Raw genomic sequence first — 18,933 nt, forward strand, 5'->3', positions numbered from 1 at the left:
AGTATGTAAGTTAACCCCCCGCTGGCTGGAGCATACATAACCTGCTCCCGGCTCTGGCTTGCTTCGATGGGCTGGATGCCGGGAGCCCCTGAAGCAAGCTGGAGCGTGGAGCAGGTGATGTATGATGGGTTAACTAACATACTCGCAGAGGGATGTTATTCTCATAGGGATGAACTGGCATTGGATCCGCAGTGGAATTTGTTGCGAATTTGCAGCGTGAAATCCGCTGCGGATCTGGTGTGTGTGAAGGCACCCTTACAGCAGTTTTCCCAATGTACTATTTTTAGGCCTCCTGCACACATCTGTGGCCGTTTTTACGGTGAGAAAATACTGATTAGGAGGATTCAGGAAATGGTCACTATTTTCTGACCATAAAAACTAAAGTAAAAAAAAAAGGCATACTCACCTGCTGCAGACTGCAGTGGTGCCCTTCTCCAGCTTCTCCCTCACTGCTCTGTGAGTACACGAGTGATGTCACACATACATCACAGTGCTGGGGGAAGAGGGAGAGTGGACCAGGGGCCACTGCAACACATTTAAATGTGTACGCTTCTAATAAGAAGCTCATACATTTAAAGGGCAAGGCACAGCCCCCGGAAGTGCTTGCCCAGGTGCTGGTGCTGGCCTGGACTGATGAGCAGTCATCCAGAATTCTGGGCAGTTTTGGGATGCGCATCTGGAGCTGTCCAAAAGTCTGGATGATCCTATAGGATTCGATTGGGCATCCGTGACAAAATTCTGACAAAATATAGGATGACTCTCATATCTGGACCTATTGTCCGACATGGACACCCTTCAGGTAGAAGGCAGGCAGATGAGGGGCTAAGTGTGTATAGGAAGAATAAGGCAGGAAAGAAGGGACCTGATTGGTGCAGAGGAGGAGTGCCAAGAAGCAGAGTCTGGCTTTGCGTCCACTATACCATTTTGGAATATAAACTGCCCACCTGCCCTCTCTTAGGAAGTTGGGGTGGTACATGGAGCTTTGTTGGTAGCCTGGAGGGTTTGTGTAGATCCTTAAAAGAAGTTGTGTACAATATCTTTATATTCAAACAGTGGTCTGCTAAGGTACAGGATGGGCCTATAATACTATTCTATGACCACCATATTATGAATTAATACAACATTTTGAGAGGGGAGATGGCAGGCAGTACAGTAGGCAGGCAATGTCACCTCCAATGCACCATATGTTTTACAGTCACTTACTAATAATCTAGATTTTTGAATTTGTCGTTAAATTTGTTGTTCAGGTACTGCTATTTGTTCGTACAGGTACTGTAAATTGTTTGTACAGGTAGAGTACTGTCAAAGTCCCTGTATACCAGGGGTGTCAAACTTGGGGGCCCCCAGCTGTTGAAAACTACAATTACCTTCATGTCTTGAAGCCAAAGCTTCAGTTGTCCGACATGATGGGAGTTGTAGTCTTCGAACAGCTGGAGGTCTGCAGTTTGACACCCCTACTGTACACTGTTATATCTCGCTGATCCGGCCAAGTCTGGCCAAGTGGATGTCTGATGCGGTAGCCACCACTGAATACACTGGGACAGTTGCCCTCCAGGGACCATTCTAAATGACTTTAGGAGGTTCTGTTATCTCTCCCTTATCTCTGTACTGTATACATGCCCCTCTGTAGGTAGTCCCCCTACTTTTTCCCCCATTTTTTCCCCCATCCTGTCAACATCTCCTCTCTGCAGGTATTCTCTATACTTTATACCTTTCCCCCAAAGTTGCCCACATACCCCCCCCCCATCTTCAATGTCCCCCTTGTGCATCTTCGTATCCCTCCTGCCTCCCCTACAGCCGGGGTTGAACAGGTGGGGGCGGAGCATAACAAGTCTGGTCCTGATTGGCTGATGCAAAGCACCTAGATCTGGTCAGCTGACTGTAACTAGGACTTATTTTTGGAGTAGGGCTTATATTTCCAGGGTGTGACTATTACTGCTGCACCACCTTCAGCACTGCCCCCTAAGGAAGGTACAAGTACTCTGCTTAATTAACATAGTACACAAGCCCAACAATGAGCCAAACCATACAGTACATATTCATCCATATAAAGCTGTTATGTACTGTACATAATGGACATAAACTCATAAATAAATATCACAAAAATACTCCGCTTTAAGGCAAATATCCCAATAATAGATAACACTGTGGTAGAAAATGTTCTGTTGTGAGGCGTCCCGGCTTGTCCTGTGATGAGGTAAGGGCTCATTATTACCTTGGTTAGAGTTATTTCTGCCGCTGATCAGTAGTAATTAGGATTCCAGCTCAGACGTGGTAATAACTTATTATAGTTTTCTTGTCATTTTCAGATTTCAGTTCACTTTGTTCGAAAATAATTAGTATTATCCGATCCTTCTATCATCTGGAGAAGTAATTAAAGCAATGATCTTATCATATGAAAATACGCCCAGGTGTAAAACAGGAAAATTGTATCAAATATAATAATGTTCCCAGTAATATCCCTGGTGGTCTAGTGAGGCTTAAGCCCCTATTACACGGAGCGACAGAGAGGAGCAAACGAGTGTGGTGTCATGGTGTTGTTGATGTGCACCAGGTTGTGTAGTGCCCAACCGCCAGGATGATGTTATGTCGGTGGTTGGAATACAGCTCAGCCAATGGTGGTGTAGTCGTGACACCAGTGCTAACTCGGCACACAGGTATAGTGTTGCACCTGTTTTTAGGGGTTTTTTTGGCTGGCTGTATTGTCCCCTAATGGTCGGTGACCTGCTGGGTTTTGATGGGTCCCTTGGGCTCTTATCACGGGGGTCCGGAGTGGAGATATGACCCACCTGGACTGTCGGTACCGCCACCCACAGAAAGGGGGAAATGACCCAAGAATGGTGTAGCCTGTGTATATAGTCCCAGTTGAATAAATAAATTGATATTTACTGATAAGTCTCTGATAATACAGGATAAGGCTATGTTCACACTACGTAAAAGTAAGGCAGTTGTTGCCATAGCCTATTGTCCTATTGTGCCGCAAAGAAATGACATGTCAGTTTTCTGCGGACGCAATTCAGTGAATTGCGGCCGTATGAAAACCCTGTCAGTTCAAACAATGAAGCGAGCGGCTCCGGCCACTTGCTTTATTGTGTCCTATGGGGAGTTCTGATGCGGGCGCGCGCTGTTGCGCCCGCATCAGAACACTACGGCCACTGCACTACCGGCCGTGACTACAGTCACGGAACGGCCAGTCGTTCACATTGTGTGAACATAGCCTAATAGATACATGACTGATACAGACTTGCTTTCACAGGATCTGTACTGAGAGTTGCTGAGGTAGAACAGTAATGCTAGTTTAGTTCAGTAGAGTAGAAGAGGAGTTTGTCAGGAGAGATTCAACCCAATTTAGTAAGAGATACTTGTATAAGAAAAACTTGAAAGAAGAAGAATACTTGTGCCCGTGTTTCGACCTTTGTCGCTATAAACCACCTTCTGCCATGCAGTGTCAGGGTAACCTCCTACATAGGTGACACAAGCCCCAGTCTTGGTTACCTGAGTTGAGGAAAGTGTCCGATGGTGTCCCGTGTCACCTGCGCTGCGAGATGGAGTACATAGGCCTTGACTCTGGCTGCTTTGCTCTATTCAGGTCAGTCCCTCAATCTAGGATACTGTTCTGCACTGTGTAGATATGTTAACGGTGTAGGTTGAGGTGTTCTCCGACTATATAGTGTTTAGCACTGCATCTTGAGTATAAATGTTGTTTTAGGAAAGAAGGTCTCTGCTTTCTCCATGCCCGTGTACTAACACTACAGCTGGTCTGTCCCAGACAGGGAACCTGACAGAGATAGGCTCCTGGCTGAGTTCAGCAGGGATGCCTGATCTGTGTGTCTTGCCTCACTGAGAATCTGAGAAGAACTAACTAAAAAGGAGCTACACTTCCTCTCCCCATGTGACTACTTCCTACAGGTATATAATAGCTCCTGTGAGTGGTGGAGAAGAGAATGCATAGAAGAAAAGAAGCTAGAGATAGGTAGGCAGAGAAGAGCATCTCTCATTGGTGTACATAATTACAAAATACAGCAATAACCCTTGGCTTACTACAGCTGTGCAACATACATAGATATAAACAGTGACATCTTGTGGTAATATCTGAGAATGCACCTTCATTACCACTTTACTTTGAAGCATAAGGCTTCTTCGACAGGTGCATAAACTAGAAACACCTGTGATGGGACACCACACGAGCGCTGTCAGCGCTTGCTTGCTCCTTGTTCCCCGCTCACTGCCAGCAGCAAGTGGGTGAATACAGGGGGGGCTTTGGGCAGCTGCAGAGGGGCTGTCTGGTTATCACTTGATCGCCCAGGCAGCCCATAGAAGATATAGAAGGCCTGCTGAGTACCGGCCTAAGTACCGGCCTGGATGATCCGTGCACGGAACGGCCAGTCTCTTACGTTGTGTGAACATAGCCTTAAGGTGATTTAGTGGTTAGCACATCTTATTGTGTGTTTTAGTGGTAATTATCTCTGGGGGTCTGGAGAGGTTTTGGGATGAATATCGTAGATTTTTCTAGAGTATATTAGGAGTTACTATCCCTGATGGTCTAGAGTTTTTATTGGTTAATATCCCTGGTGGTCCAAAGAGATTCAAGGGTTAATATCTCCATTAATGTGTGGATGCAGAGGCAGATGCAGGGATGACCTGCCAGGAATGATGGTAACAGAAGCAGATGGTGGAAGGCGTGTCGCAATATTTAAGAGCACCTGGAACAATTGTTCCTCACAAGCACCATGACGGCCAACTTCTGCAACTAGGTACAGTGAGTCAGGAAGAGCAGGGTCAATGGAATCCATGGCTTAGTTGTACTGTGATGGATAGACCAGGCATGAGGGGATGGATCCCATGGATCATCGAGGAGTGCCGACATACCTTCTCCAAGGAGTGGAGTCTAAGAAGACCCCGGATTTCACTAGAGCCCACCACAAGGCAGGATGTTTTTTTTTTTTTTGCGGGAAACTCCCAGGTCGCTACCCTCAAAAAAAAGGAGCAATCGAGCTCTTATTCTGCGGTGGAACACCAAAATTTAGTGTTAAGACATCGTTCTGACGGGAGCTGAGCAGTGGAAGAGGAAGGGAACAAGATCCAAATGGCTAGAAGGTCACTAGGAAGCGAGAAAGTGGTGAATAGCCCAGAAGCAGAGCCATGGTTGGATGAAAAAAACACTGAGGATAGAGGTCTGGAAGTGATGGCTGTAAATACCCTTAGGTGATTAGCCTAGAATTCACTAGAACTTATGTGCTGAGTCTATAAATACAAGTGAACAGGCGTACAACTGCCTCTTGAGGGAGCCAAACACCCAGGAAGCCTGGCCAGCACAAATGTGAAGATGCTAGAAGATAAACACGCTAAAAAAGTGCAAGAGAGTGAAAAGACCAAAACACAGTGCACCCTGCAGCATGTAGGGGATAATAGACACTGTTTACACTTTAAACTGAGTTTGGGTATTGTGTTTTCTTTGTATGTACTGACACTTTACTTGTCACACTGCTTAACAGCATACGCTGAGGTATATTGTCAGTGCAAGGGAACATTACTGCTATGTCTTTACCACACCCAGTGGTCCCATGTATGAAAATACGATGCTTTGGTCACATTATCCATTATTCAAAGGGAGCAATCCCTGGTCCCTAGTTGGACCTGGAAACGGTATGCCTAAAACCAGAGTGAGCCTGGCTTTGGCCAGACCATGGCTGCTAGCTCATCTCTTGAATAGTTAGTCTGCTATTAAGCTAAAATCATATAGAGTATAAAGGGAGAGACAAGTAAATAGGTAGATAGTTCCAGGACCAAGTTCCTGAAGCTGCCCTTGAGCTCAAATTTAAATTACTTGTCTATAAAAGTCAAACCAAAGAAGATTTTCCCTTTGTGGAAGCGGTTTGTTTCCTCTTCAAGGTCATGAATTTGCCACAAGCAAATCACTATTCCAGTCCATGCTGCGAGGATAAGTTCTATATTCTGCCACAATTTTCTTGCCCAGGGTTGGATATTTCTGCCTAATGTCCCCCTGGCATCAACTATTCTCTTAGTATGAATGCTACGCTAACACCACCCCCTTGCCACCTGACACGCAGACTACTATACCCAGCTAGCCTTGAGCTCTACCAGCTATACCCCTATCCGGCCATCATGAGGTGCTGCCATCTGTGGCATTTCCTGGAATAGGCCTTTAAACCTTCTTCTGATAATTAGCGATGTAAACTTTCTGTATCGTCTGTGACCCTTGTAATTGTCACAGTGTGTACGGCAATAATAAGCATCATTTCCTCTATATAATATGTTTGCTCTTACAATTTAATGTTTGCCGTGTCCTTGTTTGCCGAACGTCAGTGCCGCTATAATACTTTCCTTGAAAGTATACTTTACTTATAATATCATAATCATGCAGCGTAATTGCAGTGTCGGCAAACAATAATAATTGGTCTTAGCCATTTGCAGCCCCCCTGCCGGGCACAATGCATGTCAAAGTCTACGCTTAGCAAATATTACAATGATACAATGGCGTAAGTCACTATATGGCTATTATATACACGCCATGTTAATGGACAAGGGGGAGAGGTATACATATATATTCTCACCATGCCATTCATCCCCCAAGAACCTCAGCCCATCAGGAACTAATCACATTTCATTTTCTATTTTATTTTTCTTCATGGTCAACACGTCGTAGCACAGCTGAGGTATATTATAATCAACATCTTTTTCATGGCTGAATACACTTAATACTTTCCTTAATCAGCAGATTGTATTAAAAATCCCTTGACGCGTTTACTGGAGATTGTTCGGAGCATTATAACATTATAAAGCTCAGACACAACAGAAACTGGGGGGTCTGCTTACTCATTTAGCTCTTACATGACAGAACAATTGGAATGATGAAGTTCTGTCACAAAGACTGACAATCAAGTGATGGCGTAATGGCGCGTTCTGAGCCAAGAGCTGGATTTGCTGCATCTGTATAAACAGTCGCATTATTATGACCGCTACCTGCACGCGTATCCCAAACCGCTCTCATGCGTAAAAAGGGGAGGTTTATCAGAGTTGCAATAAGAGATGAATTTCGGCTTTCCGCCACATGATGGCGGTATTTCTGGCACTACATAATTTGTGAATTTGTTCTGATGCTGTGGTGAAAATGGATAATGACGGGAGAAATGGCTCCATTGAGAATAAGTGATGCGGAAACTATATAGCACCATGTGCCATTGATGTGAGAGATGAGCGATGGCTGCTAAAGAGTGGACTAACACGCTACAGTGGACAAGCTCATTGCTATATTGAACCAGGGGGCTACCAGCTATGTCTAACATAACTGGCTCCAGGTCGGGCCAGTGCTCCCGGAAAAACGGCACAGGAGCCAGGCGGCAGTTCAAAAATAGGCGGCAACACCTATCCATTAAGGTAAAATAAAAACAAGGTGATGTAGTAGCTGATGGTACAGTCACTTAAAGGAGGAATCCTTCCTGCACTTCCTTCTTCGCTTCTTTGCCTCTACGCCTCAGAAGTTTCCAGTGGTGATCCTCCACGGGCTGCGGTACCTTTGCCAAAAAGTGTGTCATAGTGTTGTGCCAATCTTGTAGCTCAACCGTACTAGGTAAGTGTTTTGCTTGTTCATCTGAAAGATGCTTATAGAACTTTCGATATACTACAATAGTAGATCATCCAATTTGGAGGTGTTCTGACCAGATCTGGGGGATAATCCATCCCTTCGGGTCACATCTTACAGTGGTGGAGAACCTTTGGCCCTCCAGCTGTTGCAAAACTACAATATCCATCATGCCTGGACAGCCCATCTAGATGCTGTCTGTGCTGCACCCAGTGGTTATACTGGATATTAGCTACTTGTCATAATAACGTGTCTTCACTATGTAAGCTTAGATTTATCAAACAGACTGATATATTGATAAATCTAATGCATTTTAGACGGTCTAGTCTAATGCTACGTTTACACGGAACGATCGGGCGAATTTTTCGTTTTTGCACGATAACGATCGAATTCGAACGATAATTGTACATGTAAACGCAGCGAACCTTCAAACGACGAGCAAAAAATCGTTCATTTTGATCTTTCAACATGTTCTCAAATCATCGTTGATCGTTCGCAAAAAATTCTCAGATCGTTCAGTGTAAACAGTCTTTCAGCGATTTCACCTATGTGATCGCAAAACGATCGCATAGCGAATTTTCCGTACGATTTATCGTTCCGTCTAAACGCTGATCGTTATAAAAAATTGTTCATTCAAAATCGTTAATCTTGAGATCGGACGAATTATCGCTCCGTGTAAAAGTACCATAACATGTTCTTAAATTGTTGTTTGCTGTTCGCCCCGGCCCCCCGCTCGCAGCCCGGTCCCCCGCTCATCTGCAGCCCCCTTCGCCGGCTCCATCGCCGCCACTCTGATCGCCACCCCCGCCTCCCCAATCGCCACCCCCATCGCCGCTCCGATTGCCACCCCGCCGCCCCGATCGCCATCCCCGCCGCCGTCACTCTGATCGCCCCGCCGACGCTACGATCGCCCCCCGCCGCTACGATCCCCCCGCCACGAGCATACGTTACCTGCTCCGCGTAGCAGGTCTTCGAAATCCCGACTCCCCTCTTCAGAGCATTGATAGGCTGAAGAGGGGAGCCGGGAATTTCAAACGGCTCCTCTTCAGCACTGATTGGCTGAAGAGGAGCCGTTTGAAATTCCCGACTCACCTCTTCAGCCAATCAATGCACTGAAGAGGGGAGTCGGGGATTTTGAAGACCTGCTACGCGGAGCAGGTAACGTATGCTCGCGGACGGGGCGGTGGGGGAAGGGGCGGCGATCAGATCGGCGGCGGCGGGGGGTGTCGATCGGAGCAGCGGTGGGGGTGGGGATCGGGGCAGCGGGGGTGGCGATCGGAGCGGCGGCGGGGGTGGCGATCAGGGCGGCGCAGGGGGCTGCGGTTGACTGTGGGGCCAGGCTGCGGATGAGCAGGGGGCCGGGCTGCGCGCGGGGGGGGGGCGGGCTGTGGCCGGGCCGGGCTGTGGGCGCACGATTGCAAAACGATCGCAAAACGATTTTTCCGTACGATATATCGTACCATCTAAACGCTGACGATGAAAAAAAATAGTTACTCCGACATCGTTAATCGTACGATCGGGCCAATTATCGTTCCGTGTAAACGTAGCAAAAGTTTACATTGTCCAGGAATTAGACAGGGGTTTTTTGTTTGTTTTTTTAGTTTTGACATTTTTGAAATACAAGACAAAAGAAATAACAATTGTAAGCAAAAATGTTTGAACTGTTGCAAAGACCAATCAGAATGTTCCTCCACATTGAAATTTCAACACCAAGAAAGAGATGCCATAAACTTATTGTGCGGAGCAAGACAAACATGGAGGTCTATCCTCTTCAGTGATGAGTCCTGCTTATTAGAGATGGGGGAACCTCAAGCACGCTCAGCTCTGTCCAAACACGAACGTGCAACATTTGATTACCGGTGGCTGAAGAAGTTGGATGCAGTTCTAAGGCTGCCTGGAAATCATGGATACGCCTACACACCATAGACTGTATCCATGTTTTTCAAGACTCCCTATAGCTGCAAGCAAGTACTTCAGCCACCGTTGCAGGCAATGACAGCCAGAGACCAGTCTGGAGATCACATGGCCTTCACGAGGGAATGTCACACTGGTCCTACTCCCAGGATTATGGTGTGGAGTGTATAATGTACGGTACCCCTCTAGTCTTCACTCCACGTACACTTACGGCTGGGCGTTACATTGATTAAGTTGTGTAACCAGTGATGCCACCATTTTTTCCAAAGAGTCCTAGGAGCCATTTTTCTACCTGAAGCCAGACCACATGTTCCTAGTGTTACTGTGAGCAACCTGTGTGGCTAAATGTGGTACCATGTTCTAGTTTTGTCACCCTTCCAACATATCTAGGACATCATTGGTCGGCAAATGCAAAAGAAACTGCCAGCAGGGGATCTTTTGTGAACAAGTGCATTCAGCGTGACTAAACCATCATAGAATGCCAAGCAGTGTCAGTGTGGGTTGCGCTCCTATTCCATACTAACAATACTCAAAATTTTCCCTCGATTTTTTCATCATTTGTTTCACAATTTTTCCTGTGATTTTTAGAATCCTATTGTCAGGTAGGGAACTGGGAAGACAACAGACAAGTGCATCCCTAGACTGGCACCCTCCCCAGCTGACCTTACCTACTTGCCACAAACAGTACTAAAGATTACTGCGGACAACTGGTCGACAATCCTTACACTGAAATAAATGCAACACAAAACAAGACAGGACAAACAAACACAATAGAGAATGGTCAGAGTACGGGGTCAGCAACACACGGACAGCGAAGGTACAAAATCAAAATCCAGGAAGCAAAGTCAGGGTACGAAATCCAAAGGTCAAAGTCACAATAACAAACAGTCAGGAGAATGCTAGGTCAAGGCACAAGGCGCTATCACAGTCAAGGGGTAAGTGCCAGGGCTGAAACTTATAGTGGACAGAAGGCTAAGTGCTGACAGCTAACTGGCCAGGTCATCTGTCAGTCACTCAGCCCAATACATGACACCTGTAGCTGATCGACCGGGGGTGGTGAAGCCCTGGCCTCAGTATGATCAAACAAAATAAACTGCAACAGGCTGGCTGCCAGGGACGCCATTGGCGCGCCTCCAGCAAACAGCCCTGCTGATCATGAAGGACGCTGTTGGCGTCTCCAGAGCAGAGCCGGCTCGGTATCTGACACCTATAACTTTTTTGTTTTGCAGTTTCAACGTTGAACAGTGCATAAACATTTTTATTTTTTTAAGTCTTATGAAATAAAAAAAACATCCCCCATGTCCAACGTGAGGTCAAAATGGACTTCAGATCACCACGAATCAGCAATTTATGGCTTCATCAGTTAATCTAGTCATATATCATCGGTGATGGTTCTGGTCGTCTTTACCTTGAGACATCCATTTGTTTTTGTATTATTTAAACACTTGTGCCGTTCTCTCTGAGCTTATAATAACCCTCTGTGATAATCACCGAACCAAAACATATCCTGTTGATTATGACATGTTGATGTTCGTCTGTAAAGGTTAAGCTTTATACATATACATCGTTTCTACTCTAAATTACTGTGTTATGAATAGTTCTGTGATAATTCTTTCAGAACAAAATCCCAAAAACATTTAACATGAAGCTCCACCTATGGCGGCACTTTATACCGAAGGTCCAGTCTAGGGATTGGTCAGTCATTTTGGACCGAATGAAATCAGAGGTTAAAGATTTTAGGAACACTAGAGGCTCCTCCCACTAGAATAGTCCGATATGCTCCATAGAAGGCTCAGGTCTTCACAGTTTCTCTGTTATAGGTTCTGATGCTCCAAATAGTGCTTCAGCCCTAATTTCAATAACACAGTGCCTCAGTTTCCTCCACACAGTGCCTCAGCCCTAGTTTACTCCACATAGTGCCTCAGCCTTAGATGTCTGAACACAATGCTTCAGCCATTGATATCTCCACCTAATGCCTCTTCAGCTCTAGATACCTCCAAACAGTGCCCCAGTCCTAGATGTCTCCAAACATTGGCCTAGTCGTTTGTATCTCCACATAGAGCTTTAGCCTTAGATACCTCCACACAGTGCCCCAACCTTTGGTGTCTCCACATAGTGTCTCCTCAGCTCTAGATATCTCCAAACCTACACATGGGGGAGATTTATCGAACTGGTATAAAGTAGAATTGTCTCAGTTGCCCCTAGCAACCAATCAGATTCCACTTTTCATTTCTCACAGATTCTTTAAAAATGAAAGGTGGAATCTGATTGGTTGCTAGGGGGGACTAAGACAATTCTACGTTACACCAGTTTGATAAATTTCCCCCACAATGTCTTAGCCTAGTTTCCTTGACCCAGTGCCTCAACCCTGGTATCTCCATATAATGCCTTTGTCCTAGATATCTCAACACAGTGTCCCAGGCCTTTGTTATCTCCTCATAGTGTCTTAGCCCTAGATTCCTCTACACAGTGCCTTAGCCATAGATGCCTGCACAACTGAACTCGGAAAGATTTGGCGACCCCATAGAGCAAGTATGGACAGGCCTGTCCAAGCCTGTGCTTGCGGCATCTGATTGGATACAGCCATAATTTAGTATCCCACTACAGGTGGTTCTTCTATCTTTACACACCCAGATAAAACTAGTTCTGTCAGGTGCCACAGTTGATGTACCCTACTCCAGCCACTAGGTGTCTCTGACACAAGTCGTCCCAAAACACCAGAGCCCTCCGTCTGGTTCAACACCAGTATCCAGCGCCCCGAGCCACGGCAATAAGTCTGCCTGAAAAACATGGACACAGCCATAGCCTGTATCCATGTTTTCCAGGACTTCCTAGGGCTGCATCCAACGTCTCCTGGTAATCAAATGCCGCATGACTGGCTTCGGACGGACCCAAGTGTGCTTGAGATTTGTTTATCTCTAGTGTGTACCTTTCATTTTGGGGACAATGTCGTCCCCATTATCAGGACCATAGGAGTTTAAGCGGAAGAACCCCACCAATCTGCTTATCATGCCCTATCCTGCTGATAGGGGAAAACTTCATGCAATGGGAATACCACATTAAATACTCGATTTACAATAACCAAACTTAACATAATAATCAATTATAGCTACGGAAAAATATACTTTGTACTATATCTTATCAGAGAGCTAATGAGCACAATGCTCATCATTACGCCGAAAAAAAAAAAAAAAAAAAATCTTAACAGGGATGAACCTACTGAGGTATCAAGTTACATAGCTGCCCATAGAAGTTTTTTTAGAGGGGAATGGGGAGGATGGAGACTAGTGCTACATCTCAGCCCAGTGCTGATTTTACAGCTTACTCTGCTCAACACTGTTTTATAATGTCCTCTATGCTGCTGCAATGTCTGAGGGTGTTCTATAGAGATTCTATAGCACACACAGAGATGCTCTTTTGTTTGTACATTGTATGAAAATATCATAGCAGCTTTTCTATAGCCACTAGCTCAGGAACTACTGCAAATTAGAGCTAAAGCCTGCATATGTTATATTACCGGAAACAACAGGTACGCTTTAAGGGAGATTCTATAAATTAAAGAACATTAAAATTCTCACTGTTATAATGTTCACTTGGAGGAGATAGTGAAGTTAAAAGAAGGGAAATGATGGCACAATTATAGAATTCACAATATTTTAAGTAATGCGTATCTAAGGGAATCCGGGGATTTATGGGTCTTTCGATACTTGCAGCTAAAGTACTTGTTGGTTGTCACAAAAATGTTGAATGGTTTCAGTTCATAGAAGTAAATTTGGTGAGCCGTTTATACAATAGTAATAATGGAAAGAAAGCTATCTGCAAGATATACAAAGGTTTGTTAGACTATAAAGGAGGACGCTTATTCATGGACGCCGGAATAGAGATATTGGTCCATTGGGAGATATAGACTGGAGGAGAATTTTAATAGGCGGGAAATGGATTTCGTTTAATAGGGTACACAGTGTGACAGATTTTTTTATATATATATTTTCTATGCTCGTATTATACTTCAAGAGACTGGCGAAATTTTATTGCAAGGCAAGCATTTTATGTCCCAAGTGTGATAGACCTCAAGCCGGCTTCATCCATATGTATTATCTAGGCTATTCAAGGCTTTTGACTAGGGTTAACTATATTAAAGTGGTATTCAGAGTTTACATCTCTCCACTTCTAGATCAATGGGGGTCGGACCTCTGGGACCTCCAGCAATCACTAGAACAGGGGTCATGTATCCACCATGTAAATGGAGTAACAGGGGAGCATGTGCAGTAGTACATATGCTTATCCAACGCTCCATTCAAACTGGGAACAGATGACCCCAATTTTAGCAAGTGTTGGGAGTCCGACCACTGGGAATTTAGCAATTATTATTTTTATTATTATTATTATTATTATTATTATTATTATTATTATTATTATTAGTCATTGGATAGCTTGTTATTGTTAGTAGAGATTAGCTAATCACTGATCTCAGTGAAGTGTTTTGTTTGATCAGTGCTCCGCTCATGAAGCCCTGCTCCGCTCCCTGTCACTCCTCCCAGGATGCTGGGAAAAGCTGGATCCAATCCTGGGAAACTTCTCCCAGTCTCCCAGGATTGGAGCCATCTTTTCCCTGGCACCCAGGGCAGAGTGGCAGGGATCGGAGCGCTGATCAAACAAAGCACTTCACTTTGTTGAGATCAGGGATTCACTCATCTCTGTTAGAGTACTCTGTTGGTTGTTGGGGGTAAAGGTGAGCGGAACTTTCGGACTTTCGGTCCGAAAGCCGCTCACTCCAGTGCGATGCCTGCGATCCCGGGTGCATAGTTGCGCTCCTGGGAATCTGTGGCCGGGATCTTCCAGGGAATTCAAGATCCATTCCTTGGAAATCGAGGGAATGTATCTTGAATTCCCTGGAAAATCCTGCCCGCAGAATCCCGGGAGCGCAACTATGCACCCGGGATCGCAGGCATCGCAGGCATAGTAATTGAGTAGTTGGGGGGTGCGGACAGAATACAAACATATCATCTCTAATAAAGGAATGGTAATGAAATAATTTTTGTGTGTAGAGGGGCAATGTGCAAAAGTGTAGAGGGGCAATGTGCAAAAGTGTGGAGGGGCAATGTGCAATAGTGTGGAGGGGCAATGTGCAATAGTGCTGAGGGGCAATGTACAATAGTGTGAAGGGGCAATGTGCAATAGTGTGAAGGGGCAATGTGCAAAAGTGTGGAGGGGCAATGTGCAATAGTGTAGAGGTGCAATGTGCAATAGTGTAGAGGTGCAATGTGCAATAGTGTGAAGGGGCAATGTACAATAGTGTGAAGGGGCAATGTGCAATAGTGTAGAGGTGCAATGTGCAATAGTGTGAAGGGGCAATGTACAATAGTGTGGAGGGGCAATGTGCAACAGTGTAGAGGGGCAATGTGCAATAGTGTAGGGGGGCAATGTGCAATAGTGTAGAGGTGCAATGTGCAATAGTGTAGAGGTGCAATGTGCAATAGTGTAGAGGTGCAATGTGAAATAGTGTGGAGGGGCAATGTACAATAGTGTGAAGGGGCAATTTGCAATAGTGTGGAGGGGCAATATACAATAGTGTGGAGGGGTAATGTACAATAGTGTGAAGGGGCAGTTTGCAAAAGTGTGGAGGGGCAATGTACAATAGTGTGGAGGGGCAATGTGAAATAGTGTGGAGGGGCAATGTGCAATAGTGTGGAGGGGCAATGTGCAATAGTGTGGAGATGTAATGAGAAACAATGTTATTAAACAGTGTATAAGAATCTCTATATATCTTCAACTCCCCACAAGTGACCCCATTGATCGGGCATAGCCTCCAACCACTAGAATGCCCCTTTAATTTTCTAGGTGCTGTTCTAAAACAAGACATTATAATGTATTGATCACGTCTGCACTTCTGCCCAGAATGCCCATTTGCAGCCCAGATCCACTATCAGAAGATGATAGCAGTAATAAGCTTATTACATTCTGGGAATTGTGTTGCCATTTGAGTATTTTGTACCTTGAGATGAAATGTTCTTATGGTCATTAAGAAATAAAAGTAAAGAGGATGAGATCTTCTCTTAATGAGTCCGCTTCTAATGACCCGGAGGCCTCGTGACCCGGTGATATAGTCAAGCAGTCCGCATTAACCGCGGCGTCATTTATCTCTATGATAAATTGACGTTATAGGGGAAACGACTAAAACAAGACATCACTAACATCATTTCATTTAGAAGGTTTTACAATGTCTTCCCAAGAGTTTCTTCAAATTGCAGTACCAGACACAGCCTATACACAAGGGTGGCGCTGTGATAAATTTAACATATTATTATTGTCGTTAATAATTATCAGAATATGATATTCTTCACATATGGATAGAGAAGGAGTAGGTGCAGATTGCTGGATCCAGCTCTGTTTTTTGTGACAAATGTCTACAACATATAGAAAACATTCTGTCTGGGATCACTGCTGTCACTGAGTGTTATATGCCGCATTATGTTTATGTATAAATGTGAGATTAATATTGGCACCAGATATGAATATATTTTTACACAAAAAAAGTAAATTTATCATCATCTGCTATCTATCTATCTATCTATCTATCTACTATAGTAAATCCAACGGCACTCCAAGATATGTTGAAATCCAAAGATGTGATTTATTCACGTGGTTAAATCATGTTGCAGCACAGCAAACAAAGAGGCAACGTTTCTGTGGCCTCACGCCACCATTTTCAAGCCAAAGAAAGTGAGCACATCACACACTTAAATACAAGAGGGTTACACCCTAGGGTGTTCCCCATTGGTGAAAACATATGTCCATCACAGTGGTTATACAAATCTACATCTGGTGTGTTAAGTGAATATAATGTAAAAGAAACATCGTATCGTGCCATATAAAATATAATATACAGTGTACTCAAGTGACCCCAAGTGAACAAGTAAATAATTTACAATTTTTTATCTATGGGAAACGTCCCAATGAAAATCCATATATCATATTCATATAAAAGTCATTGAGAAGGTCTTAAATCATGTAGATCAGTCCATAAAAGTCCGCCTGAAAAAGCAAATATCGCACTGTTTCAGGATCCATTTCGGGAACTTCATCGGCCGCTAGAGCTTCTGTGGTTACATCTTGTAGCGTCCCTGTCTCCAAGCAACAGCTGACGTCAGGAGTAGCGCTCCAAATAGACGTACCTCGGTATCGGTTGCAAGTTAAGGTAAATTAGCCACCATAAGAGGCAGCAAAAAATGTTACCAGTGTCGCTTAGCTCTGCAGTAGATTAGCCACCATAGCCGTCAGCAGACTTGGCCACCATAGCAGGCAGCAGAAAATGATATCAGTTTCGCTTTACTCTGCAGTGGAATATAATCACCCAGCTCCGGGGAATCATATAGCCGTGGGGCCCGACAGGCCGCCATAATCACCCAGTAGCAGAGAAGTATGGAAAAAAGGAAATACCGCAACCACCGAAGACGCATCGTCTGAGCTGTATCCAGCGAAACTGATATCATTTTCTGCTGCCTGCTATGGTGGCCAAGTCTGCTGACGGCTATGGTGGCTAATCTACTGCAGAGCTAAGCGACACTGGTAACATTTTTTGCTGCCTCTTATGGTGGCTAATTTACCTTAACTTGCAACCGATACCGAGGTACGTCTATTTGGAGCGCTACTCCTGACGTCAGCTGTTGCTTGGAGACAGGGACGCTACAAGATGTAACCACAGAAGCTCTAGCGGCCGATGAAGTTCCCGAAATGGATCCTGAAACAGTGCGATATTTGCTTTTTCAGGCGGACTTTTATGGACTGATCTACATGATTTAAGACCTTCTCAATGACTTTTATATGAATATGATATATGGATTTTCATTGGGACGTTTCCCATAGATAAAAAATTGTAAATTATTTACTTGTTCACTTGGGGTCACTTGAGTACACTGTATATTATATTTTATATGGCACGATACGATGTTTCTTTTACATTATATTCACTTAACACACCAGATGTAGATTTGTATAACCACTGTGATGGACATATGTTTTCACCAATGGGGAACACCCTAGGGTGTAACCCTCTTGTATTTAAGTGTGTGATGTGCTCACTTTCTTTGGCTTGAAAATGGTGGCGTGAGGCCACAGAAACGTTGCCTCTTTGTTTGCTGTGCTGCAACATGATTTAACCACGTGAATAAATCACATCTTTGGATTTCAACATATCTTGGAGTGCCGTTGGATTTACTATAGTATATTGGAGGTTCGTGGTTGGAACTACTACTGGCACCCACCTCATATATATTGTGCTGCTGACATACGCTCATATCTATCTATCTATCTATCTATTATCTTCTATTATCTTCTATCTATCTATCTATTTTCTATCTATCTATCTATCTATCTATTATCTATCTATCTATTATCTTCTATTTATCTATCTATCTATCTATCTATCTATCTATCTATCTATCTATCTATCTCTCTCTCTATCTATCTATCTATCTATCTATCTATCTATCTATCTATCTCCTATCTATCTATCTATCTATCTATCTATCTATCTATCTCTCTATCTATCTCATAGCTATCATTTATCTATCTATCTATCTATCTATCTAAATATTTATTATTATTATTTTTGTTGTTATTATTATAATTATTATTATAATTATTATTATTATTATTATTATTTCTTCCCTTCGGCCTCTTTTTCTCTTTCCACTTTTAGGTTTTTTATTCATTATACTCTGGATTATTATTATTATTATTATTATTATTATTATTATTGTGCTAAAGTTAGATTATCCATCTATTAGTTCCCACTTTAGGCTATGGCGTCACTGAGTGACATATTTTGGGTTATTAGCGCAGTCATTATTATTATTAGATATACACTATATACTATCGGTGCGGTCTTATTGAATATTTAGCATTGATCCTTTCTGGGTATATTTTTCTCTTGGTCCAGGCTGTGCACTGCTCCCTGCTCCCGGGGAGGACATCAGCCTCCATGCCTCAGGCCTCTGTCACACTTTACCTCTAATGACTGTCAGCTGGCTGGACTGACACCGGCTGCTTCCCCGGACGCTGCAGACCCCAGAGTGCCGGAGAAGTCATCTGCCTCCTCTGCTTTATGCAGAACTGTTCCAAGATTAATATCCTACACGTTTCCATAGTTACCAGGTACAGTCGCCTGATAAGCAACAACTGAATGTAGACCGGGTAGCATCACGTATGTGAGTAACTATGGAGTCAAATTTATTTTGTTATTTAATTAACCCTTTGTGGAGAAAAATCAGCTAGAAAGGGGAATAAAAAAAAAAAATCTCTCGAGCTCCGGAAGACCCAGTCTGGGCTCCATGTAATGCTTCCTCTCACCTGCGGGGGCACTGCACAGAATTTGAACACACTTTTTGTTATATGCTGCGATCAAGGCTCAGAGC

At 44.0% G+C, this 18,933-nt stretch overlaps 1 long non-coding RNA gene across 1 annotated transcript in view; it reads right to left on the minus strand.

Annotated features, from left to right (window-relative positions):
* Window positions 1-18,613, minus strand: part of LOC138798831 (uncharacterized) — a 28,282-nt gene extending 9,669 nt beyond the window's left edge. The window contains exon 1 of the long non-coding RNA XR_011364177.1: window positions 18,528-18,613. This is a non-coding gene — a long non-coding RNA (uncharacterized lncRNA). The remainder of the gene's footprint in view (window positions 1-18,527) is intronic.
* Window positions 18,614-18,933: the final 320 nt, after the last annotated feature.

Source organism: Dendropsophus ebraccatus, chromosome 8, assembly GCF_027789765.1.
Source record: "Dendropsophus ebraccatus isolate aDenEbr1 chromosome 8, aDenEbr1.pat, whole genome shotgun sequence".
In the NCBI taxonomy this organism is placed as follows: domain Eukaryota; kingdom Metazoa; phylum Chordata; class Amphibia; order Anura; family Hylidae; genus Dendropsophus; species Dendropsophus ebraccatus.